This window comes from Triticum aestivum, chromosome 6A, assembly GCF_018294505.1.
Source record: "Triticum aestivum cultivar Chinese Spring chromosome 6A, IWGSC CS RefSeq v2.1, whole genome shotgun sequence".
Taxonomy (NCBI): Eukaryota; Viridiplantae; Streptophyta; class Magnoliopsida; order Poales; family Poaceae; genus Triticum; species Triticum aestivum.
The window spans coordinates 614,839,567-614,860,065 of record NC_057809.1 but is presented as its reverse complement, the minus strand read 5'-3'; positions in this window follow the sequence as shown (position 1 = coordinate 614,860,065).

Here is a 20,499-nt window from a genome sequence, read left to right as displayed (position 1 = left end):
CATGCAATGATAGACTTCTAGATTTTATTAAATTAGAATAAGTAGTTATATGCTTAATGGTCCATTGCAACAGCGACATTGCAATCAATAGTTAATTTCTCAGTTGGCCATCCTGCCACTTGTGCGCTACACGCCAAGATTTAAATTTGTGCAAACAATTTCTTTTGCAGATGTGCGCACTATGCACAATGGCGTACAATTAACATCAGCTAGGAAGCACAGATGACAGTTGGATGGTAAACTCCAAACGGCGAGTCTGGTTAGCTACCAACAAGAAATTTGCAATTAGTTGCTGGTTAGCTACCTAACAGATTAGACCAACTTGTGGTAGTTCATGGTTACTTAAAATACATCTAATTTACCAAAGGATTGAGCAGGAGAAAATGAATACATATGCAAACGTACACATGCAACAAAACGGAAACAAGTGTACATACTTGGAATAAGAACTAATCAACCAAAATAAATTATGTTTGCCGATCTTTTTTCAGGGTTAAACATTCATCAATCTGTAATTACATCGCATCGATTCTGCACATCGATTGCTGAGTTAATTAACGTCTTGATTTGTTGCTCATATTGGAGTGGTGGCAACACCTGGATTAATCAAATGCGAGTAATCAAAAGGTGTCGATCTCATATACTTTACGGGTCAAGTTGCTCCACACACAAAACATATATCTATCTAAAGTTACGTATGACAGGACTTAGAAAAGAAGAAGATTTTATTTTAGTTTTTATACAGAAAAGTCACTATCTTTTGCACTTTCGGAGAAAAAGAATGGAAGAGATAATACTCTTTGGATCTGCTTTGATTGGTCATGCTTTGTCCTTTTGGGCATTTTGCAGCATACATGACACGTAGCTGGTGAACATATTCCGAAGCGCTCACACCATACAAGATTTCTCTTTTGCACCTTTTGGAATCATGGGTAGGTGTTGGTGTTTTCCTATACTCCCTCGAACCTTAGAGGCTGTTGTTTTCAACATAGAGAGAGCCAAGCTTATAAAGTTCTGACTATAAAGCTTTAAAACTTTGGCTAGCTATTTTTTGGTTCATGTTTTGGCTGCCCATGATTAACCAATGTTGGTAAGAAAAATTGACTAAAATTGGAAAAAGAGCATTGGCATTGCCAAAAATTTGGTAACCTAGCTACAACAGCAAATCATATCGCGGCCTAAAAACTAATACGAGACAATCTATGATAGTACCCTTCCACCTCCACCCCAAACAATTTCCCTTTGTGTGAAGATACATGCATCTATGACCAGGTACACACATCCTGTTGTTTGGAAACTAGCTTGTTTCTAATATACTATGCATATCTCACTTTGTTTATCCCGTTCGATGCATCCTATTGGGTGAACTTGCCACACCCCATCATGAGTGAAAACTCCTCTTTCAGCGAAAAGACCAGAACCATGGGGCCCACATGCCAGTGGACGTAGCACAAGAGGTAACAAGATAATTGGTATTCCAAACAAAGGTCAACATCATATATTGGCCAACAAAGGGATTGGCCAGTTAAATTAAGGTTAGATAGGGTTTAGGATGAAGTTAACAATGCCATTAATACCACATGATTAGGATATGGTCTCATGCATGCACACATAAGTATCTTCTCTCCCTTGTCGAAGGAGGAAATTAAATTGTATTGCACATAGTACCAAAATCATGGCACACCGTGCCAACCCGATTAAGAAAGCTTATGGTTCATCAGCAAGCAATATTAATGATTGCATATTGCTTATGAGTTATGTAGAAGAAGAATAAAAAAGGTCAGGAGCAAACATTTTATGGCGCTTATGCATCGATCATCATCGCTCATGCATAACTACCCATCTTGAAGGAATTTAGACAATTGGACGGGTTCTTCATGTGTCTCTTGATGACTTGTGTTGATCCGTGTGTTCTTCTTAACTACTCTGCACTAAATTAGGTGTGCATAGTCATTAAGGGGAAAAACAATGATGATGCAAAATTTAAAATCGTACTCGCGTCTTAGCGACTCTTCTTAGACTTATAAAATATTGTAGAGTATGGACAACAACGGACATTGGGTGAAGATATTTTTGCTAGTGTTAGTATATGCTTCAGACCCCCAATAGATTCCATTGCGGAAATAATTCCAACCATCTAGATTGACATGTTGGTTCACTAGTTGTATTACCATTGGTTATAGGTGTATCTTTTAATATGTAATTGAATCAGTGCATTAAAAGTCATGTATATATTAATTTGAAGTCTGTGTACTTACCGTCTTATGAATATTCCTCTCGGATGCCCAAAATTTGTGTAAATTTTTCAACTTGCTAGCACAACCATACATGATGATAATTAAGAAAAAAATACATTCCATGTAATTGTACATATATGGATGTTACTTTAGTAGCAGAATAATGAGACGATTTTAATTTTCTGATACTACTAAAGTAATTGCTTAGTTAATTACGAACTATAGCAACCCGCCGCTACGATGCTGTTACTATATGAACAGTTAAACTAACTTCCTCGGTTGTCCATCCACCTCTTCTTGAACAACTAATTAGTGGAAACATACATATATACAATCATGAAATGGCTAGAAACTTAATGGTTTAATTAATTATTTAGCTGTATCTAAAGGCCAGAGGACTTGACTAGGAGACACAAATTAATTAATTATTTAATTGTATCTTAAGGCCAAAGGAATTGAGCAGGATAAATGGATTAATTAATTATTTAATTGTATGTTAAGGCTAGGGGAATTGAGTAGGAGAAAGGAATATACGTGACGCATGCGAGCAACAAACTGGAAACAAGTAGACATAAAACAAAGTGCTTGGAGCACAGATAGCTCATATATTCCTTTGTTATCTTGCAACGTACTTGGGATCTTAATTAATATTTTGAATTGTTGTTGCTTGCTTGGAGTGCCTGTTAATCAATCAAATAAAATATGATTAGTTAGTAAAGGGAGATGCAAGAGGCATCGATCTCATACGTTTTATAGGTCAAGTTGCCCCATTTTCAAAGGAAAATACATGTCTACCTGTCTAAAGTTTTGTCGGCCAGTAGGGCAATATTTACAAACGAAACGAGAATATCTTTTTCGCTTTTTGTATCAAGAAGACGCTATTCGCTGCACATTTGAAGAAAAACCGCACATATGCTTGGGTTTTTCTGGATTGATCATACCCTTGTCCGTTTCATGGGGCATCCACCAGCACACTTAACACGCAGCTGGTGCACGTATTCCAGGTGTGCGCCATCCAGGTAAGTACTTTACATAAGTGGTCACTATTCACTTATTTTTAAAGCTTCAGTTGTAAATATCTCGGGAAAAAATTAACTTTGATGGCGTGCGATTTTGTTCGGTACAAGCAAGTAAGCTTTGGGAAACCTAGGAGTGTATTCAGTAGTAAAATAGTGCACATACACAGCCCTTTGAAGATCATTGCCATGTCTGGTTACGCTGCGTCATAGTGGCGGAGAAGCATAATATTTGGATTGCTATTTACAAGAAAGTACTCCAAGTGATATCCATGGTAGCCGAGCTAGTGCGCATGCAGTGGTGTCGCCTGCACTTGCCCACACTGGTAAGCATGCACGAGTGGAGCACCCATCGAAAACGGCAAAAGTGGAGTGCTTTCACCGATGGTACGTGTCAAGAAACTAACCCAATTACTCTACGTCTAGCTAAAAAGCACACTTTTTCCTCAGCCGACTGACCTGCATGATCCAGAAAATGCAACCGGGAAAATCTGCGGCTTGACCGGCCGGCGTACGGCCGTAGGTACACGTGCGATCCACGTACGCGTCTGTCGCGTCACGGTACCAACCGGATATACATTGCCAGCGTCGATCACCATCAACAGTTTCAGTGGGAGAGGGATGCACTAGTAGCAGTACGTCCCAACAGCAGGGCTCGCTATTTGATCGCGTGACACGTGACACACGTGATGGCGTTGATGCTGCATGATGACCCGGCCTTCCTCTTCTCCTGCGTGTGTTCTCTGGATGGACCGCCATTGAGATCAGACCACGCTTCCAAGCCATCTCTACCTGTTCTTCAATTATTAAGAGCACATCTGATCGCCCTCCACGTTTTGTCACACTTTTGTGTCATAATAAGTGTAGCATGGCACAGTTTTTGTGGTGACCGAATTGATCATCACATTTGTGGCAAAAATGGCTAGCAATTCAGTCTATAACAAGCGTGGTATGTGACTATGAAAGTGTGGTAGAGAAGCGTGCCATGCTATGGATGCCAATCAAAACATGAAGATCTTTGATCAAGTTATTGCTGATGCCAAGCTATGGGCAGAAGCGGGCATGGATTGTTTTGTTCTCCACTAGATACTACTTCTAGTTTTGGTCTTTTATTGTAGGCTTGGTATGTTGCTTTAGTCTTGAGTTTATGGTCATTTGGATGTTGTTCTAAGCTGGATCATGTGGTCTGGTGGTCGGTTGTGTTTTTTCTCTCTAACTTAATTATACATGCAGTCCTCCTGCGTGGTTAACATTCTTAATTACACCCTTTTTGTGATCATTGACATAAGTAAAAAAACTCAGTGAACTCAACTTGCTTATTAGAATGCCCATGATTTTGTTTTGATTGGCTTCTAACATGTTTAAGATATTCATAATTATAATGTATAATGATTGTTTTCTTAAGGCTTTGATAACTTATCTGTGGCCTGGTCAGATGGTTTGGCAAATGCATAACTCTGGCCCGTACAATGCTCAATATTTCCATGCAAATGCTAGACTTATGTGTCTTTTTTACGTACGCTTACAAAACCTCTCTTCATCTAACCAAACACAACACCTTTGAATTTCAGGGTGGGCCCTGCGCCCCCACTAAGGTCCAATTAAGCATTGCCAAATCAGCACGTAATCCCCTCACGACGTAACCTCACGTAGGTGTAGCAAAACTCATATTTCTATCTGGTCATTAATTTTTGAGAGATTACCCCAGTTTTTGTCCCTACTGTTTTTGACCATGCAGTCAGGTAGGCCTTTTGATCTAAAAAAGGTTTTCATATTCAATCCTTCGATATCTTGCTATGTACTTGGCATCTTAATTAAGAATTTGATCTGTTGTTTACTTGGGGGTGGTGGTGGCACTGGGATCAATCAATGTGATTTGTTGGGAATGGAGGTACAAAAGCCTCGATCACATATACTTCACGGGTCAAGTTGCCCCGTCTGCAGAATAATTCATATATATAGTTATGCAGGGCAGTATTTAGAAACAAAAGGAGGGTATATTTTTTTCCTTTTATATTGAAGAGACACTATCTGCCACACTTTCGGAGAAAGAAACGGAAGAGGCACATATGCTCAGGTTTGTTCTGATAGATCATACCCTTGTCCGTTTCATGGGGCATCTTGCAGCAGACACGACACGTAGATGGTGCGCATATTCCAAGGTGTGCGCACCATGCATGTAAGCACACAACCCTTTTCCTCTTCACTTTTTTAAACAAATTGACCATGAGTACTTTTGCAGAACTATCGATTTAAATCGTACATGTGAAACTTTTTGAAAAAAAGTAATACCTTCGTGAATATCCCACAAAAAGAACATGTTACTATATTGTACCAACACAAATTGATGACCAAAGTTGCGTTTCGAAGATAATGTCAACGATGAAACAAAGAATTGGACTTTGAGGGACCAAGGAGTACGTACATTTTAGTAAAATAATGCGCATGCACAACCCTTTCAGGATCACTTCCATGTTTGGCTATTTTGCGGAAAGGGCATATACCTTTTCCTAGAAGGGAAAACGAAAAAAGGACGATATCTTGCTTAATCTGGTAGCTAGTGCGCATGTAGTGCTGTCACCTGCACCAACCTACACAACTACACAGACATACGGATATTGTCACTGACCGAAAACCTCTAAGTGGAGGGAACACTTTCGCTAATGGTACATACGTCTCAAGAAATTAATCCAAATGCTGCTAGGTAGTAATTATGGTGGTAATAACTACGGTCCAATAATTATGGTACAGTGGGCACTAAATGTTTTAAGCACATCATACATCATTAGAGTGATATTGAGCGGTAGATCAAGGCCTCTCGACGGAGGAGATTATTTGGATCCAATAAACTTGCCCTTCTATAAGTAGTGGAGATTGTCATAGTGTACTTCCTTTAGTCTATAAATAAGTGCCATTATTGAGATAACCCCAGTCGAAAATTTAAAACATTGCCATTTTTTAGAATTTGATATGCGTATACCGCAGTAGAAACGACATGTCAAAACTACACCAATTTTTTAAAATTCATTTGTTGTGGAACCGGAGGGACCAGAAACATGATAGTGGCAGAAAAGAATATCGATCTAGCTAGTAACTTTCCCTAACTAGATCGAAAAACATGATAGGTAGCAAGTGCGCATGCAGTAGTGTAACCTACACCCATGGAAATTAAAAGGAAAAAGTACGTATATACAACACTTTTGTTGATGTTACTTAAGTATGTGTCAACAAACTATCAATCTGTACATGGTATGGAAGGTTATTGTCGACCGATTGATCATACGTCATCGGTACAGTGTCGTCGATCGGTCAGCTATTGGCCCAAGTTTTGTGCAGCTATCATGTGAAAAATAGCGGGATAAACTACTCAATGATGGGATTGAGACTTTATTGTTATCAATTAACCGGCGGTGAACTGTGCTGCCACAAATTTAGATGAGCCCAAATTTACTGCAATATCTGCTAAGTAGCTCCTGTCAAGATCTAGATGATCCTATATTTTATTTTATTTTATCTTGGGAGATGCCACACAAGCCCATCTATATTCTTGCAAGGTGAATCAGTTTGTTGATTCGAGTGTAAGCTAACCCATCAAAACTTTGGCTAGCAATTGGCTGCCCCTCTTTAACCAATGTTGGCAGGAAAAATGAAATAAAGTTGACAAAGGAGTGTTGACATGCCATAAATTTGGCAGCCTAGCTAAAACAGTAAATCATATTGCTGCCTGGAAACTAACATGGGACCATCTATGATAGTACTCCCTGAAGATTTTCTCCTTTCTATGAAGATACACGCATCTATGACTAAGTACACACATGTTGTTGTTTGACTACTAGCTTGCTTCTAGTGTTACACATATGTTGATTTATTTACCCCGTTTGATGAATCTTATTGGGACACAGTGGGTCAACTTGGCTCACCCCATCACTGAGTCAAAACTCCTCTTTCAATAAAAAGATCAGAACAATGGGGCCCACATGCTAGTGGACGTAGTGCAAGAGCCAAGACGTTAATTGATATCCAAAGCAAGGGTCGGCATCATATCATTGGCCAATAGAGGGATTAGATTAAGGCTTAGATAGGGTTTAGGATCAAGTTAACAATGCCACTAATGCTAGTGCATGATTAGGACATGGTCCAACGATTAACGCTATCATCGATGGATAAATATCTTATCCATGCACACATATGTGTCTTTTCTTCACGCAAAAGGCTTGCGGAGCTTTTGGCAATTGTCCAAGGACAAGATTAATCTGGGTTGCACATAGTAGTAAAGTCTTATTTCGTCATGTAGAGATTAAGTAAGGAGATATCAAGCATTTAAGTCAATACATATTGCTTTTCAAGTAATGCTAGCCAAAAAAAAAGATTTCATGGTGTCTAGCCGCATAAGCATCGACCATCATCACCACCCACTATATTGGAAATTTGAATTGTACAATTTGGTCGGCTATTCATGTATCCATGTCGGATGTGGTGATGACAGTGTCTAGACATGTACCCCTCCTTGAAGACGTTGCTGCGGAAGAATGTCGACTTAGTCATAGGTGTCTTATTCATTTTTCTTGTAATGGTTCTGCCGTACTTGCCTTTACGGTGTACTCTGATTAATAATTAATAACAACGTTCATGTGTATCACGATGATGTAGAGGCCAAGGATTCAACCTCCTTTAAAAAACAGTTATCTCGATAACACTTTGTATTCGTCCTTGTGTTCCTACTGACCAGTATGCACTAAATTAGGTACTATGCATAGTAATTAAGGGCAAACAAACATGATGCGGATTAAAATGTGCACCTACATCTGACTCTTCCTACCTTTTAAATATATTGCATACTATGGACAACAACATACATTGGGTGAAGATATTTTTCTTATAGGAGTATATGCTTCAATTCCTAGATTCTATCGTGATAACAATCTTCCAACCATCTAGATTGAAATGGTTCAGTAGTTGTATTACCAATAGTTATTGATTTTTTAAAATATTTACTTTAATTGGTGCATTAAAAATCATGTAGAAATTAATTTGAGAAGTTTGTGAACTTTGATTGTTTACCTATTATGAATATTCGGATTAATTGGACACACAAAGGTTGTGTATGTAAATTTATCTATAGAATACTTCATAATCTTGTTAGGCTGGAGTGTGATTGAAAACATAAAAATATATCCAAAATTGCGTACTGGACACAATATTAATTTGGTTAATACTTCATTCCAAACCCTCGTTGTGGGATGAAAAAAGTTCAAAACAATCAAAGCTTCTTTCTGTCTAGTTCATCAATTTAGCAATAGCTTACTGCTAGCACACTCGTACGTGATAATAATTAATAAAAATGCATGCCACTCTAAACTATGTCAGGGATGTTGCTTGTATAAATTATAATAAGGATATGATTTAAATCTCCATACTATAGTAATCGCTTAGTCACAGACCATAACTACCCATGTCGACAATGACAATCGTAATCGATGGCTAAAGTTATTAGTTGGGTAGCTGGTATTTGTTGGTTAGTGCAAATAATATCTTTTTTACTATGTTTAATAGTTTAGTTAATTTACTAATGGGTTTAATTAGTTAATGATTGGATGAAATACTCCCTCCGGTCCTTTTTACTCTGCATATTAGGTTTGTCTGAAGTCAATCTCATCCAACTTTGACCAAGTTTATATAAAAAATTATTGACATTTACATAACAGCACCAACATCATTAGATTCATCTCAGAATATATTTTCATATTATATTTATTAGATATTATAGATGCTAATAATTTCTAATATAAATTTGGTCAAACTTAGCTAAGTTTGACTTTCGGCAAATCCAATGTGCAATGTAAAAAGGACCGGAGGGAGTACATTGGTAGTTTGATACATTAAATGAATAAAAATATTATCACTTGGCTGGTTAACTAACAGTTGGATGAAGTAATTGGTTTAATTAACTATTAAACTACTAAATTTATAGGACAAAGGAATTGAGTACGAGGGTAGGAAATTCTGTGATGCATCAAGCAACCAAAACAAGTCTACATAAATAAAGTGATTAGAATAAGACACACATAAACAACTGAAATATTCCTTGGTTATCTTGATAGTGCGTCACATCTTAATTAAGGGTTCGATCTCTTGTTGCTTACTTGGAGTGGTGGCAGGACATAGTTAATCAATCAAATAAAATAAGTCTACCTATCTTATTGTTGGGAAAGGAAGATGCAAGGCATCGATCTCATATACTTTACGGGCCAAGTTGCCCATCCAGAGAATAATACATGTCTACCTATCTAAAGTTATTTAGTGCAACGGGACATCATTTAGAAACGAAAGGAGAATATCTTTTTTTTACTTTTTATACTAAAAGATGTTATCCACTGCACTTTCGGAGAAAGAAATAGAAGAGGCATATATGCTTGGGTTTGTCCTGATCGATCGTACTCTTGTCCGTCTCATGGGGCATCTTGCAACACATTTGACACGTAGTTGGTGCACATATTCCTACGCGCACACATCATCCAGGTAGGAGTGTAGCATTTTCTCTTCATTTCTTTTAAAGCTTTGATTATAATTTCTTGTGCAAAACAATCGATAAATTTAAATCATACATGTGAAACTTTTCGGGGAAAGGTAGCAACTTTCCTGAATGGCGATTTTGCTTGGATCATATGAGCACACTGTAGCAACTCAAACTGCCCTTTTGAGGATCACTACCATGCTTGCTACCTTTCCCTAGATGCATGGGGCCGGAAACAGATTACTTGCTTAAGTAGCTAGTGCGTATGCAGTGCTGTCACATGCACCAACACACACTGTTCATACGAATGCGTGCCACGGGCCAAGAACGGCAAAAATGGGACAACAAAAGTGGGGAGCACTTTTGCTGATTAAGGATATGATTTAAATTCATGCCACTCTAGAGTATGTCCCGACTGTTGCTTGTACAAACCATAATAAGAATATGATTTAAATTTTCCATACTACAGTTATCGCTTAGTCACATATTATAACTACCAATCTCGACAATGAAATTCTTAATCGATGGTTAAATTTATCATTTGGTAGTTGTCATTTGCTGGTTAGTTTAAACAAGTGATCGATTATGGGTTTCATTAATTGTTGAACTACTACATTTAAATGGCAAATGAATTGAGTAGGAGGGAAGGAATATATGTGACACACCTAAGTAACAAAAACCGAAACAAGTGTACATAAACAAAGTGCTTGGAATAAGGCATGCATAAACAAATGATATATTCATCTGTTATCTTGATATGCACTTCACAACTTCATTAAGGTTTTGATTTGTTGTTTACTCGGAGTGGTGGCAGCACATGAATTAATCAATCAAATCAAATGCGGTTTGTTGAAAGGGAGATGCAAAAGGCATTGATCTCATATACTTTAAGAGCCAAGTTGGCCCAATGGGGGAAAATTACCTATCTAAAGCCATGTAGGGCAGTAGGGCAATATCTACAAAGGAAAGGAGAATATCTTTTTTGCTTTTTATACTGAGAAAGACGCTATCTGCAACACTTTCGGAGAACAAATGGAACAAGCATATATGCCTAGGTTTGTCTTGATCGTTCGTACCGTTGTACGTTGCATGGTGCATCTTCCAACACACACGATGCATGGCTTGTTCATATATTCTAGGCGCATGCCAACCAGAGACACTTTACATACATGGCCTTTCCTCTCCTTTGGTTTGGAGGAATTTCATAGGAATTCTAGAGGATAGAATTCTTATAGGATTTTTTCCTTTAGAGCCCTTTGGTTCATAGGAATGGATTCTTATTCCTACATAGGATTGGTTCCTATCCTCCACATTTCATAAGAAAATAAAAATGAGCCTAGACTCAATGAAAAAATTCCTTTGGTGTCAACCAAATGACATCTTATTTCCTATTCCCACTCATAGGATTTGAGATACATGTCATCTCATTTCCTATAAGATTCCTATTCCTATGATAATCCTATCCTATTAACCAAAAGAGGCCTTACATCTTTCCAAAGCTTCTATTGTAAATATCTTTGCAAAACAATCAACTCATATCATATTTGTGAAACTTTCTCGGAAATTAAAGTACAATTCACAACGTGTGATTCTATTGGGATCTTGTAAGTATATGTACCGTTACAAGAGGAATTGTTGACCGGAGTTGCATTTTAGAAATCTTCTTATCAGTAATCAAAACAACGAGTTGATCTTTGGTAGACTATAAGGTATGCATTTAATTAATGAAATAAATAATGCACACAGCCCCTTGCACAACATTGCCATGTTTAGTTACCTTGCGTGATGGTGTCGAGAAGGACAATATCCGGCTTGCTTTGCCTAGGAAAAAGATGATATCCATGGTGGTTGCGCTAGTCAGCTACACCTACTCACAACTACCGATATGCAAGAGTGAAGCACCAAAAACAGCTAAAGTGTAGCGATTTTGCTGTTGGTATACGTGTCAAGAAACAAACCCAATATAGCCAGCCAGCAGTACTACACCTTTTTCTCAGTCGACTGATCTGCATGATACGTGGCTCCTTTTTATTTATTTATTTCCCATGCATGCATGGTGGTACACCTTTAAGCAAACTCATCAAAAAAGAAAAGACAAAAATGTGCGGCTTCCCCGGCCGGCGTTCGGTCATCGGCACCGCCGGATGCCCTGATGTATTGCCGGCGTCGCCATCGACAGCTTCAGTGGGAGAGGGCTGTACATCCCATCAGCAGCTGCATGCCTGCATGGCACAGTACTATTCCAGCGCGTGGCACAGACGTGCATGCATGCACTGACCCGGCCTCTCCCGCGTGCGTGTTCTGCGGATCGGCTGTCGATTGCCATTGAAATCACGTGTCCACATCTTCAGAGAAGGAACTGAAATCAAGCTGTGCAAGCATCGCGGTGTAACGAAAAGACCAAGCATCAACAATATTTTCTCTATAATACACCTTTTCCTAAATGGAATGGAGGGAGTACGTGGCTAGCCACCTTTTCCTAAATGGGACAACGATGATATAATCTTCCTTAATTAGGTGGGCACGCAGTGTTGTCATCTGCACCAACCCACCACCCACACTGACACATGCATTTTGCCACTTTTGCTAATGGTGCGTACATACGTAGTACGTGCGTGTCAAGGACCGAAGCCTTTTTGCCACTAGATACTATAGTAGGAGTACATACTTTTTTTTAACAATCACCGGGGGAGAGGATTCTCACCTGAATATATTACTCAAATGCCCAAGGGGCGAGTTACATCATAAATTACAGTGTGAGGACAGGCAAAGGCGCCAAGACACGGGTGCCTCCCTACTGACAGGGTCCTTAAATCTAAAGACTCGAAGAGTAAAGTCCAAAACAATGTTACAAAGGGTATCAAGGGGGAGTGAAGCTCGTTACGAAAAACAAGAGCGTTCCTAGAGTCCCACAACTTTCACAGGATGGCGAGGGCGACGGTAGGCCAAATGTTTATATCGAGGCCAACCGGCGTAGGATTGTCCCAAATATGGTCGATGGAGCGAGGAGTCTGGAGGCCCAAAATGGACCAAATCCGTGTTGCATAGGGGCAAAGGATGGCGAGGTGAGTCGCGTCCTCCCTTGCGTGGGAGCACCGAGGGCAAGAGCAGTCCGAGGAGATGATTTTACGTAGCAAGTTGGCCTTCGTACTCACCCTGTCATGCCACAGAAGCCAACCGAAGATCTTGACCTTGATGGGTGCCTTGGAGCTCCAGATATGCCCTGCATTGAGATCAATCTCATGGTCGGAGGAGAGCAACGAGTAGGCGAACCTCGAGGAGAACGCGGAGCCATGGGTAAGGAACCTATCGTCGGGCGCGTCGTTGACTTGATCATCCCGCAACAAAGACAAAACGGAAGCAAGCTCGACAGAAGCCACAGTGGTTACACGATTCCGCACGTTAGCTAGTAAACTAAAATGCATGATCCGAGACACCAGAACTGAGGGTGAAGTGTAGTGGGAGAAAATGTGAGGGTAGGTGTCAGCGAGCGGAGTAGGAAGGAGCTAGGTATCGAGCCAGAAGTAGGTGGAAGTGCCGCTGTTAGTAAGGACAAGGGAGATTTTTTGCAAGGGTTGAATTTGGTCGTTCACAATTTTCCAGAGGAAGGAGGGGTTGTGGGATTTGTTGGCAAAGTCAAGGGAGTAGTGTTGAAAGAACCAGTTAACCCAAGGCAAGTCGGGCTTTTGAAGAAGTTTGAAAGCAAATTTCATGAGGAGGCAGTTGTTTAGGAGAAGCAAAATTTAATGCCTACACCACCGGCGATTTTAGGCTTGCAAACGTTTTTCCAAGCAATGAGACATTTAGCGCCGGAGCAAGTTTCTTCAGCAGTCCGCATCTTCAGAGAAGGAACTGAAACCAAGTTGTGAAAGCATGGCAGTGTAACGAAAAGACCAAGCATCAACAATATTTTCTCTATAATACACCTTTCCCTAAATGGAATGGAGGGAGTATCTGGCTAGCCACCTTTTCCTAACCTAAATGGGAAAACAATTATATAATCTTGCTTAAGTGGGCACGCAGTGTTGCCACCTGCACCAACCCACCACCCACACTGACACATGCATTTCACTATTTTTGCTAATGGTGCGTACATATATGCATAGTAGTAAGATTGTCAGAATCGTGATTCTGAATCGGATCAGAGCTTCGTTGCTAGGATCGGAAATTATAAAACCTTCACTATTAGGATCATAGAAACGTAGATTTTAGAGACTAAAATCGTAGAATCAAAGAGGTTACTTTGGATCGTAAAGTTGTAGAATCGTAAAACAGAATCACGATTCTGACAACCTTTACCCTTTCCTCAGTCGATCGAGTTCGAGTCAATGACCTTTACCCTCTTCGATCGTAGGTGATCCGTCGGTCTCTGCCGGTGCGTCGACATATATCTCGGTTGACAGCGTCGCCGGCAGACCGTTTTCAGTGGGGGAGAGCCCTACATCCCATCAGGCAGGCATTATTCCATCACGTGCAGCACGCGTGCTGCTGCATGCATGCTCGATGGCCCTCCACCCTCTCCCGCGTCAATCATGAATCATCATCCACACGAGACGAGATCCAACCCATCTCTATCGTACAACTAGCAAGTACAGTAACAGTACGTGTGCTAGGTGAGACCGATCCATCCATCAACCTACTCCCTCCATCCGCAAATACTTGTCATTAAAATGAATAAAAGGTTATGTATCTAGATATATTTTAGTTCTAGATGCATCCCTTTTTGTTCATTTTGATGACAAGTATTTCCGGACGGAGGGAGTAGCTAGTAATTTTTAATAATCAACCAAAGCAACAAGAGTGGGAATCGAGCGAAACCTACTCTCTAATACGTCATCAGAAATATTGGTTATTTAAACTTCATTTAATTTGACAAAAGAATCGAGCTAGCAAATATGAATATGTATGGCATCGATGCACAAGTGTACATAAACAAAGTGTTTGGAAACTGGAATCGTGGAAGCCTAGAAAACCAAATAAATATTCATTGATATGTTATCTTGTTAATTACGTAGCATCAATCTCAGTTGTTTAACCCCTGCAAAAAAAAATCTCAGTTATTTAAGGTCTTGATCTGTTGTTTATTTGTAGTGGTGGAAGCACTTGGACTAATCAAATCGATCAAACGCCATTTGCCGAAAGGGTAGATGCAGGATTACGGTATCAATCTCCTGCATATACTTTACGTGCCAAGTTGCTTCATCCGGGAATAATATCTATCTATGTCAATTTAAAGTTGAGTATGCCAATGTTAGAAACGGGAGGAGAATATACTATACTTTCGCCTTTTCTATGTGTGGTTGCTCTTTCTCTATATAAACGATGTTATCATTTGCACTTTCGGAGAACGAAATGGAAGAGATATATGCTCGGGTTTGTCTCGATCGTTCTTGCATTGTCTGTTTCATGGGCATTTTGCAGCACACATGACATATAGATAGCTGGCGATGTACTCTGAGATGCGTGCACCACACAATGCCCGTGGGCATATACATATGTTGTTTTTTATTTTTCGCCTTTTGGACCTTGTGAGTTTTGTAACGAAAACAGGATTTCTTCAGGGAATCTTATGGTATGTCATTTTGAACATAGAGGGTCAAAGTTAAGCATTTATAGCTTGGACTACAAATATATTTATAGATATTTTTATTTAATACTTTAATATTATACATGTGTGGTTTCATCTGAAAAGATATGTTTGCAAATAATTAGTAGAAAAATGAAAAGCCAACATTAAATAATTTGCACACTATATACTTTTAATGATGGTTTTTAGATGCTAAGGTTGGTCTCCATGCGTATGGTACCCTACTATTTTTTTTTTCTCTAAGAAATTTGTGTGGACATGCACGGGCAGGGGCAATGAACTTTGTCAGCCCCGCATTTGCGTCAAGATTCGGAAGTGCATGTGTTTAGGGTATAATCATTACAGGGGGTCTATGCATGCAGGGTTTTGGAACAGTTGCACGCTCCATCCACCTACTTTCCAGGCTTTTTCACCTCCAAATTTAAATACATTATATCTTTTGAACAAAAAAAATCCAATTTAAGTTTCATTTTTATACTTGTTTTTCTTGAGACAAGGACTTTCAAACAAGACCACTCTTAAATACATCTTGACAACATTAAAAAATTATCAAGTTTTAAATATTAAAACTTGATAGTCGTTATACTAAGTTTTACCAAGTTCCATTTGCTTTTAGGTTTTGGGGTTTAGGTTATAGTGTAGTGTTTAAGTTGTAGTGCTTGAAACTTAGTGAATTTTATGCTCTACTTTTATCAAGTTTAATAGTTTATAAATTTGGAGAGCTTTTTAAATCCTGTCAAAACTTATTCAAGAGTGGTCTTGTTGAAAGCTCTCATCGCAAGGAGAACACATATGCAAACGAGCATAAATCGGACATCCGGTTCAAAAGATACAACAGATAGAAATTTGAAATGAAAAGGAAAAATAATGGAGGGGGGGGGGGGGTGGATGAAGCATGTACAGTGTATGCCAAAAGCTGCATGCATGAACCCTATCACAATAATTAAGCCCTAAACACATTCAGAAGACCAACCCACTTTACGAATCACAACGCAGTTGTATGACCCGAAATCTGGGTGCCTCGCTTGTGCGGGCCACAATCCTCTCTCATTTTTCATTTTCCTTCGTGCCTTTTGGAAAAGATAGGTATGAATGTGTCTCTTTCCCGTGCTCTCCGGTCCATAGAAGTTGTGTTTTTTCTTGCGGGAACCTTCCAATCTATTTATCAGTTGTTAAAGTAATACAAAGAACATCAAAAGTAAAAATTATATCTAGGTTTGTAGACCACCTAGTGACGATTACAAACACTAGAGCGAGTCAAAGATGCGCCGTCATCATTGCCCCTCCCTCATCAGAGTCAAACATACCTTATTGCAGCAGACTGCCGGGTTGCACACGGATATATAGAATCAGAACTTTGATTATGATATGTTGTTTGGTTCTAGGACTAGTATTGCCACACTTTACCACACATTTTTGCCAAACTTGCCTAAAATTAGTTTATCAAAATGAGACATATAAGTAGGCAAGTCTAAGGAAATCTTGCCACATTTTTTGTGTGTATGCCATGTGGCGCCTAAGTATGGCTTGTCTAAGGTGTGTCTTGAACCAAACACTCACCTAAGTTGATCAAACTTGCCTAACCTTAGGTGTGGTAATCTTTGATTATTGCACCATGCTGTGCTAGGAAGATAAGGCGCAGTTGCTGAAAAGGATAATATCTGGCTAGCTTTCTCTGCTCTGGAGAAAATGACATCTAGCTATAGTGGCGCATGCAGTGCTGTCACCTACACTTGGCCCCCGAAAACTGCACTTTTGCTGGTGATACGTGCCTAGATAGGAATGAACACAGAGTCCCAAAGCGGCTAGCCACTGCTGCCACCTTTTTGCTGGTGGATATGATCGGCCGTAGCTCTCATCTTTGTCTCTTTCATTTTTCGCGTAAATGCATGGAGGCTTCTGCTTGTCGATGGTACAGGCAATCGGTTTGACGTCTCCGCCGGTGGCTGTGCAGTCCACCCGGATATACATGGATGGATCGCCGGCGTCACCGTCGCCATCGTCAGACGAACATTGGGTAGTGGGAGAGTGGGCGGTACATCCCATCAGCCACCATTCCATTGCGGCTTTGCGTGCCACACGGGTTGCCGCTGACCGCCCCTCTCTCTTTCTCTGAGCACATTTCCAACAAGGGCTTTGCATGTTTTTTTGAGTACAGATTTTCTTATGTAGTTCCACTAACCAACCAAGCAGCACAACATGTGGCGGCTGGCTACGGGAATGGTACCTATTGGGACGTCGGCCGATCAAAAAATTCAAGGTCAATGAGTCCTTTACGTTGGCTCTATGGAAACTGATGCCGGAAAGCCGGTCGCCACTGTCCTGTCGGGGCGACCTAGAATTTGTTGTCTAGGGTTGTAATGTCCTTACAATAGCATGCCTTGACAAGGTTGTTTGTTTGTGCTTATAGTTGCTATAAAAAAACTAACTCATGGTATTAAAGGATTCATGTTAGAAATTAAAACGGCGTTGGATCTATGCTTTCTTTCGTTAAATGAATAAAGTCTAGATATTCAAATTTGCTACTCTAAAATATCGGTTGCTAAATGATGCTATTCGAAGTGTCATTGTTGTGTACCTTATCCTTGTTCTGGTATCAAGTGCTCCCTCCGTCCGAAAAATTTGTCCCAAACTTGTCTCTCAAATGGATATATCTAGGACTAACTTGGTGTTAGATACATCTATTTAAGGGACAAGCTTTTTCAAATAAAGAGAGTATAAACCTAGCATTTGAATGGGTCATATAAGTTGTTTAGTGGGACGTGAGACCGGCCGGTGCTGGGTCATTGGGTCGGCTCCATATCTCTGAACTGAATATGCTAGAGCAGGCCGGCCCATTTTCATTCTTACTAGGCTACGACATCGCGCGTTGTTAGCAATCTTTCAAAGAAAAAGAAAACGAGAATCAGAAAGACGTAAATGTTAAATGGGGTGGTACTCTGTCACTCTGGGACAGTTAGACCGGGGACAGCTACAAACATGAATAACTCAATGAAGATTAGCTAGCTAATCCGGCTGCTATGCTAGCTAAGATGAATTACTGAATGAAGGTTTGCTAGCTAAGATATGGTCCCTGGCTACCGCCATTTGTTCAACTCCACACCCTCGACAAATCTGCATGCTGTCGGTTGGCCACCAACCCATCAATCAAACAATTACCTAGCTAAAGCTATTATTTCGCCGGTCGGCAGTCCTTGCATTTTTATCCCCACCGAAACAAAATATCCACCTATCCTTGAAACTGATATTATCATTCCATTTTCAGACATATTTTCAGTCCTTAAAATCCACACGTGCGTGTGAAAAAAATAATTATTGTGGAATCCACACGGACGGCACCGCCGCTCCCTGAAAACACACAAAATGTGACAGCAACCACGCACCACTGCCACCGGGCAGAGAAAACGACGGTCACTCACCACATCATAACCAGTCAGTGTACAAATTAACCACACAAATGCATTAGTACAAACGATGCTATATGGCCCTCCACCCACTCCGGCGTCAATCATCATCCACACGAGACGAGATCCAACCCCAAATCTATCGTACAACTAGCAAGTACAGTAACAGTACGTACGCTAGCCTAGGTGAGACCGATCCATCCATCAACCTAGCTAGCTAATTTTTAATAATCAACCAAAGCAACAAGAGTGGGAATCGAGCGAAAGCTACTCTCTAATTTTCAATACGTCATCAGAAATATTGGTTATTTAAACTTCATTTAATTTGACAAAAGAATCGAGCTACTCTAGCAAAAATGAATACCTATGGCATCGATGCACAAGTGTACATAAACAATGTGTTTGGAAACTGGAATCGTGGAAGCATAAAAAACCAAATAAATTTATTGATCTTGTTAATTACTACGTAGCATCAATCTCAGTTATTGAAGGTCTTGATCTATTGTTTATTTGTAGTGGTGGAAGTACTTGGATTAATCAAATCAATCAAACGCCATTTGCCGAAAGGGTAGATGCAAAATTACGGTATCAATCTCCTGCATATACTTTACGTGCCAAGTTGCTTCATCCGGGGAATAATATCTATCTATGTCAATCTAAAGTTGAGTATGCCAATGTTAGAAACGGGAGTAGAATATACTGTACTTCCGCCTTTTCTATGTGTGGTTGCTCTTTCTCTATATAAAAGATGATATCATTTGCACTTTCGGAGAACGAAATGAAAGAGATATATGCTCGGGTTTGTCTCGATCGTTCTTGCATTGTCAATTTCATGGGCATTTTGCAGCACACATGACACATAGATAGCTGGCGACGTACTCTGAGATGCGTGCACCACACAGTACTAGTGGGCATATACATATGTAGTTTTTTATTTTCGCCTTTTGGACCCGGTGAGTTTTGTAAGGAAAAGAGAATTTCTTCAGGGAATCTTATGATATGTCATTTTGAACATAGAGGGTCAAAGTTAAGCATTTATAGCTTGGACTACAAATATATTTATAGATATTTTTATTTAATACTTTAATAATATACGTGTGCGGTTTCATCTGAAAAGATATGTTTGCAAATAATTAGTAGAAAAAGGAAAAACCAACATTAAATAATTTGCACACTATATACCTTTGATGATGGTTTTTAGATGCTATAAGGTTGGCCTCCATGCGTATGGTACCCTACTATTTTCTTCTCTAAGAAATTTGTGTGGACATGCACGGGCAGGGGCAATGAACTTTGTCAGCCCCGCATTTGCGTCAAGATTCGGGAGTGCATGTGTTTAGGGTATAATTATTACAGGGGGTCTATGCATGCAGGGTTTTGGAACAGTTGCACGCTCCATCCACCTACTTTCCAAGCCTTTTCACCTCCAAATTTAAATACATTATATCTTTTGAACAAAAAAATACAATTTAAGTTTCATTTTTATACTTGTTTTTCTTGAGACAAGGACTTTCAAACAAGACCACTCTTAAATACATCTTGACAACATTTAAAAATTTCTCAAGTTTTAAATATTAAAACTTGATAGTCGTTATACTAAGTTTTACCAAGTTCCATTTGCTTTTAGGTTTTGGGGCTTCGGTTATAGTGTAGTGTTTAAGTTGTAGTGCTTGAAACTTAGTGAGTTTTATGCTCTACTTTTATCAAGTTTAATCGTTTATAAATTTGGAGAGCTTTTTAA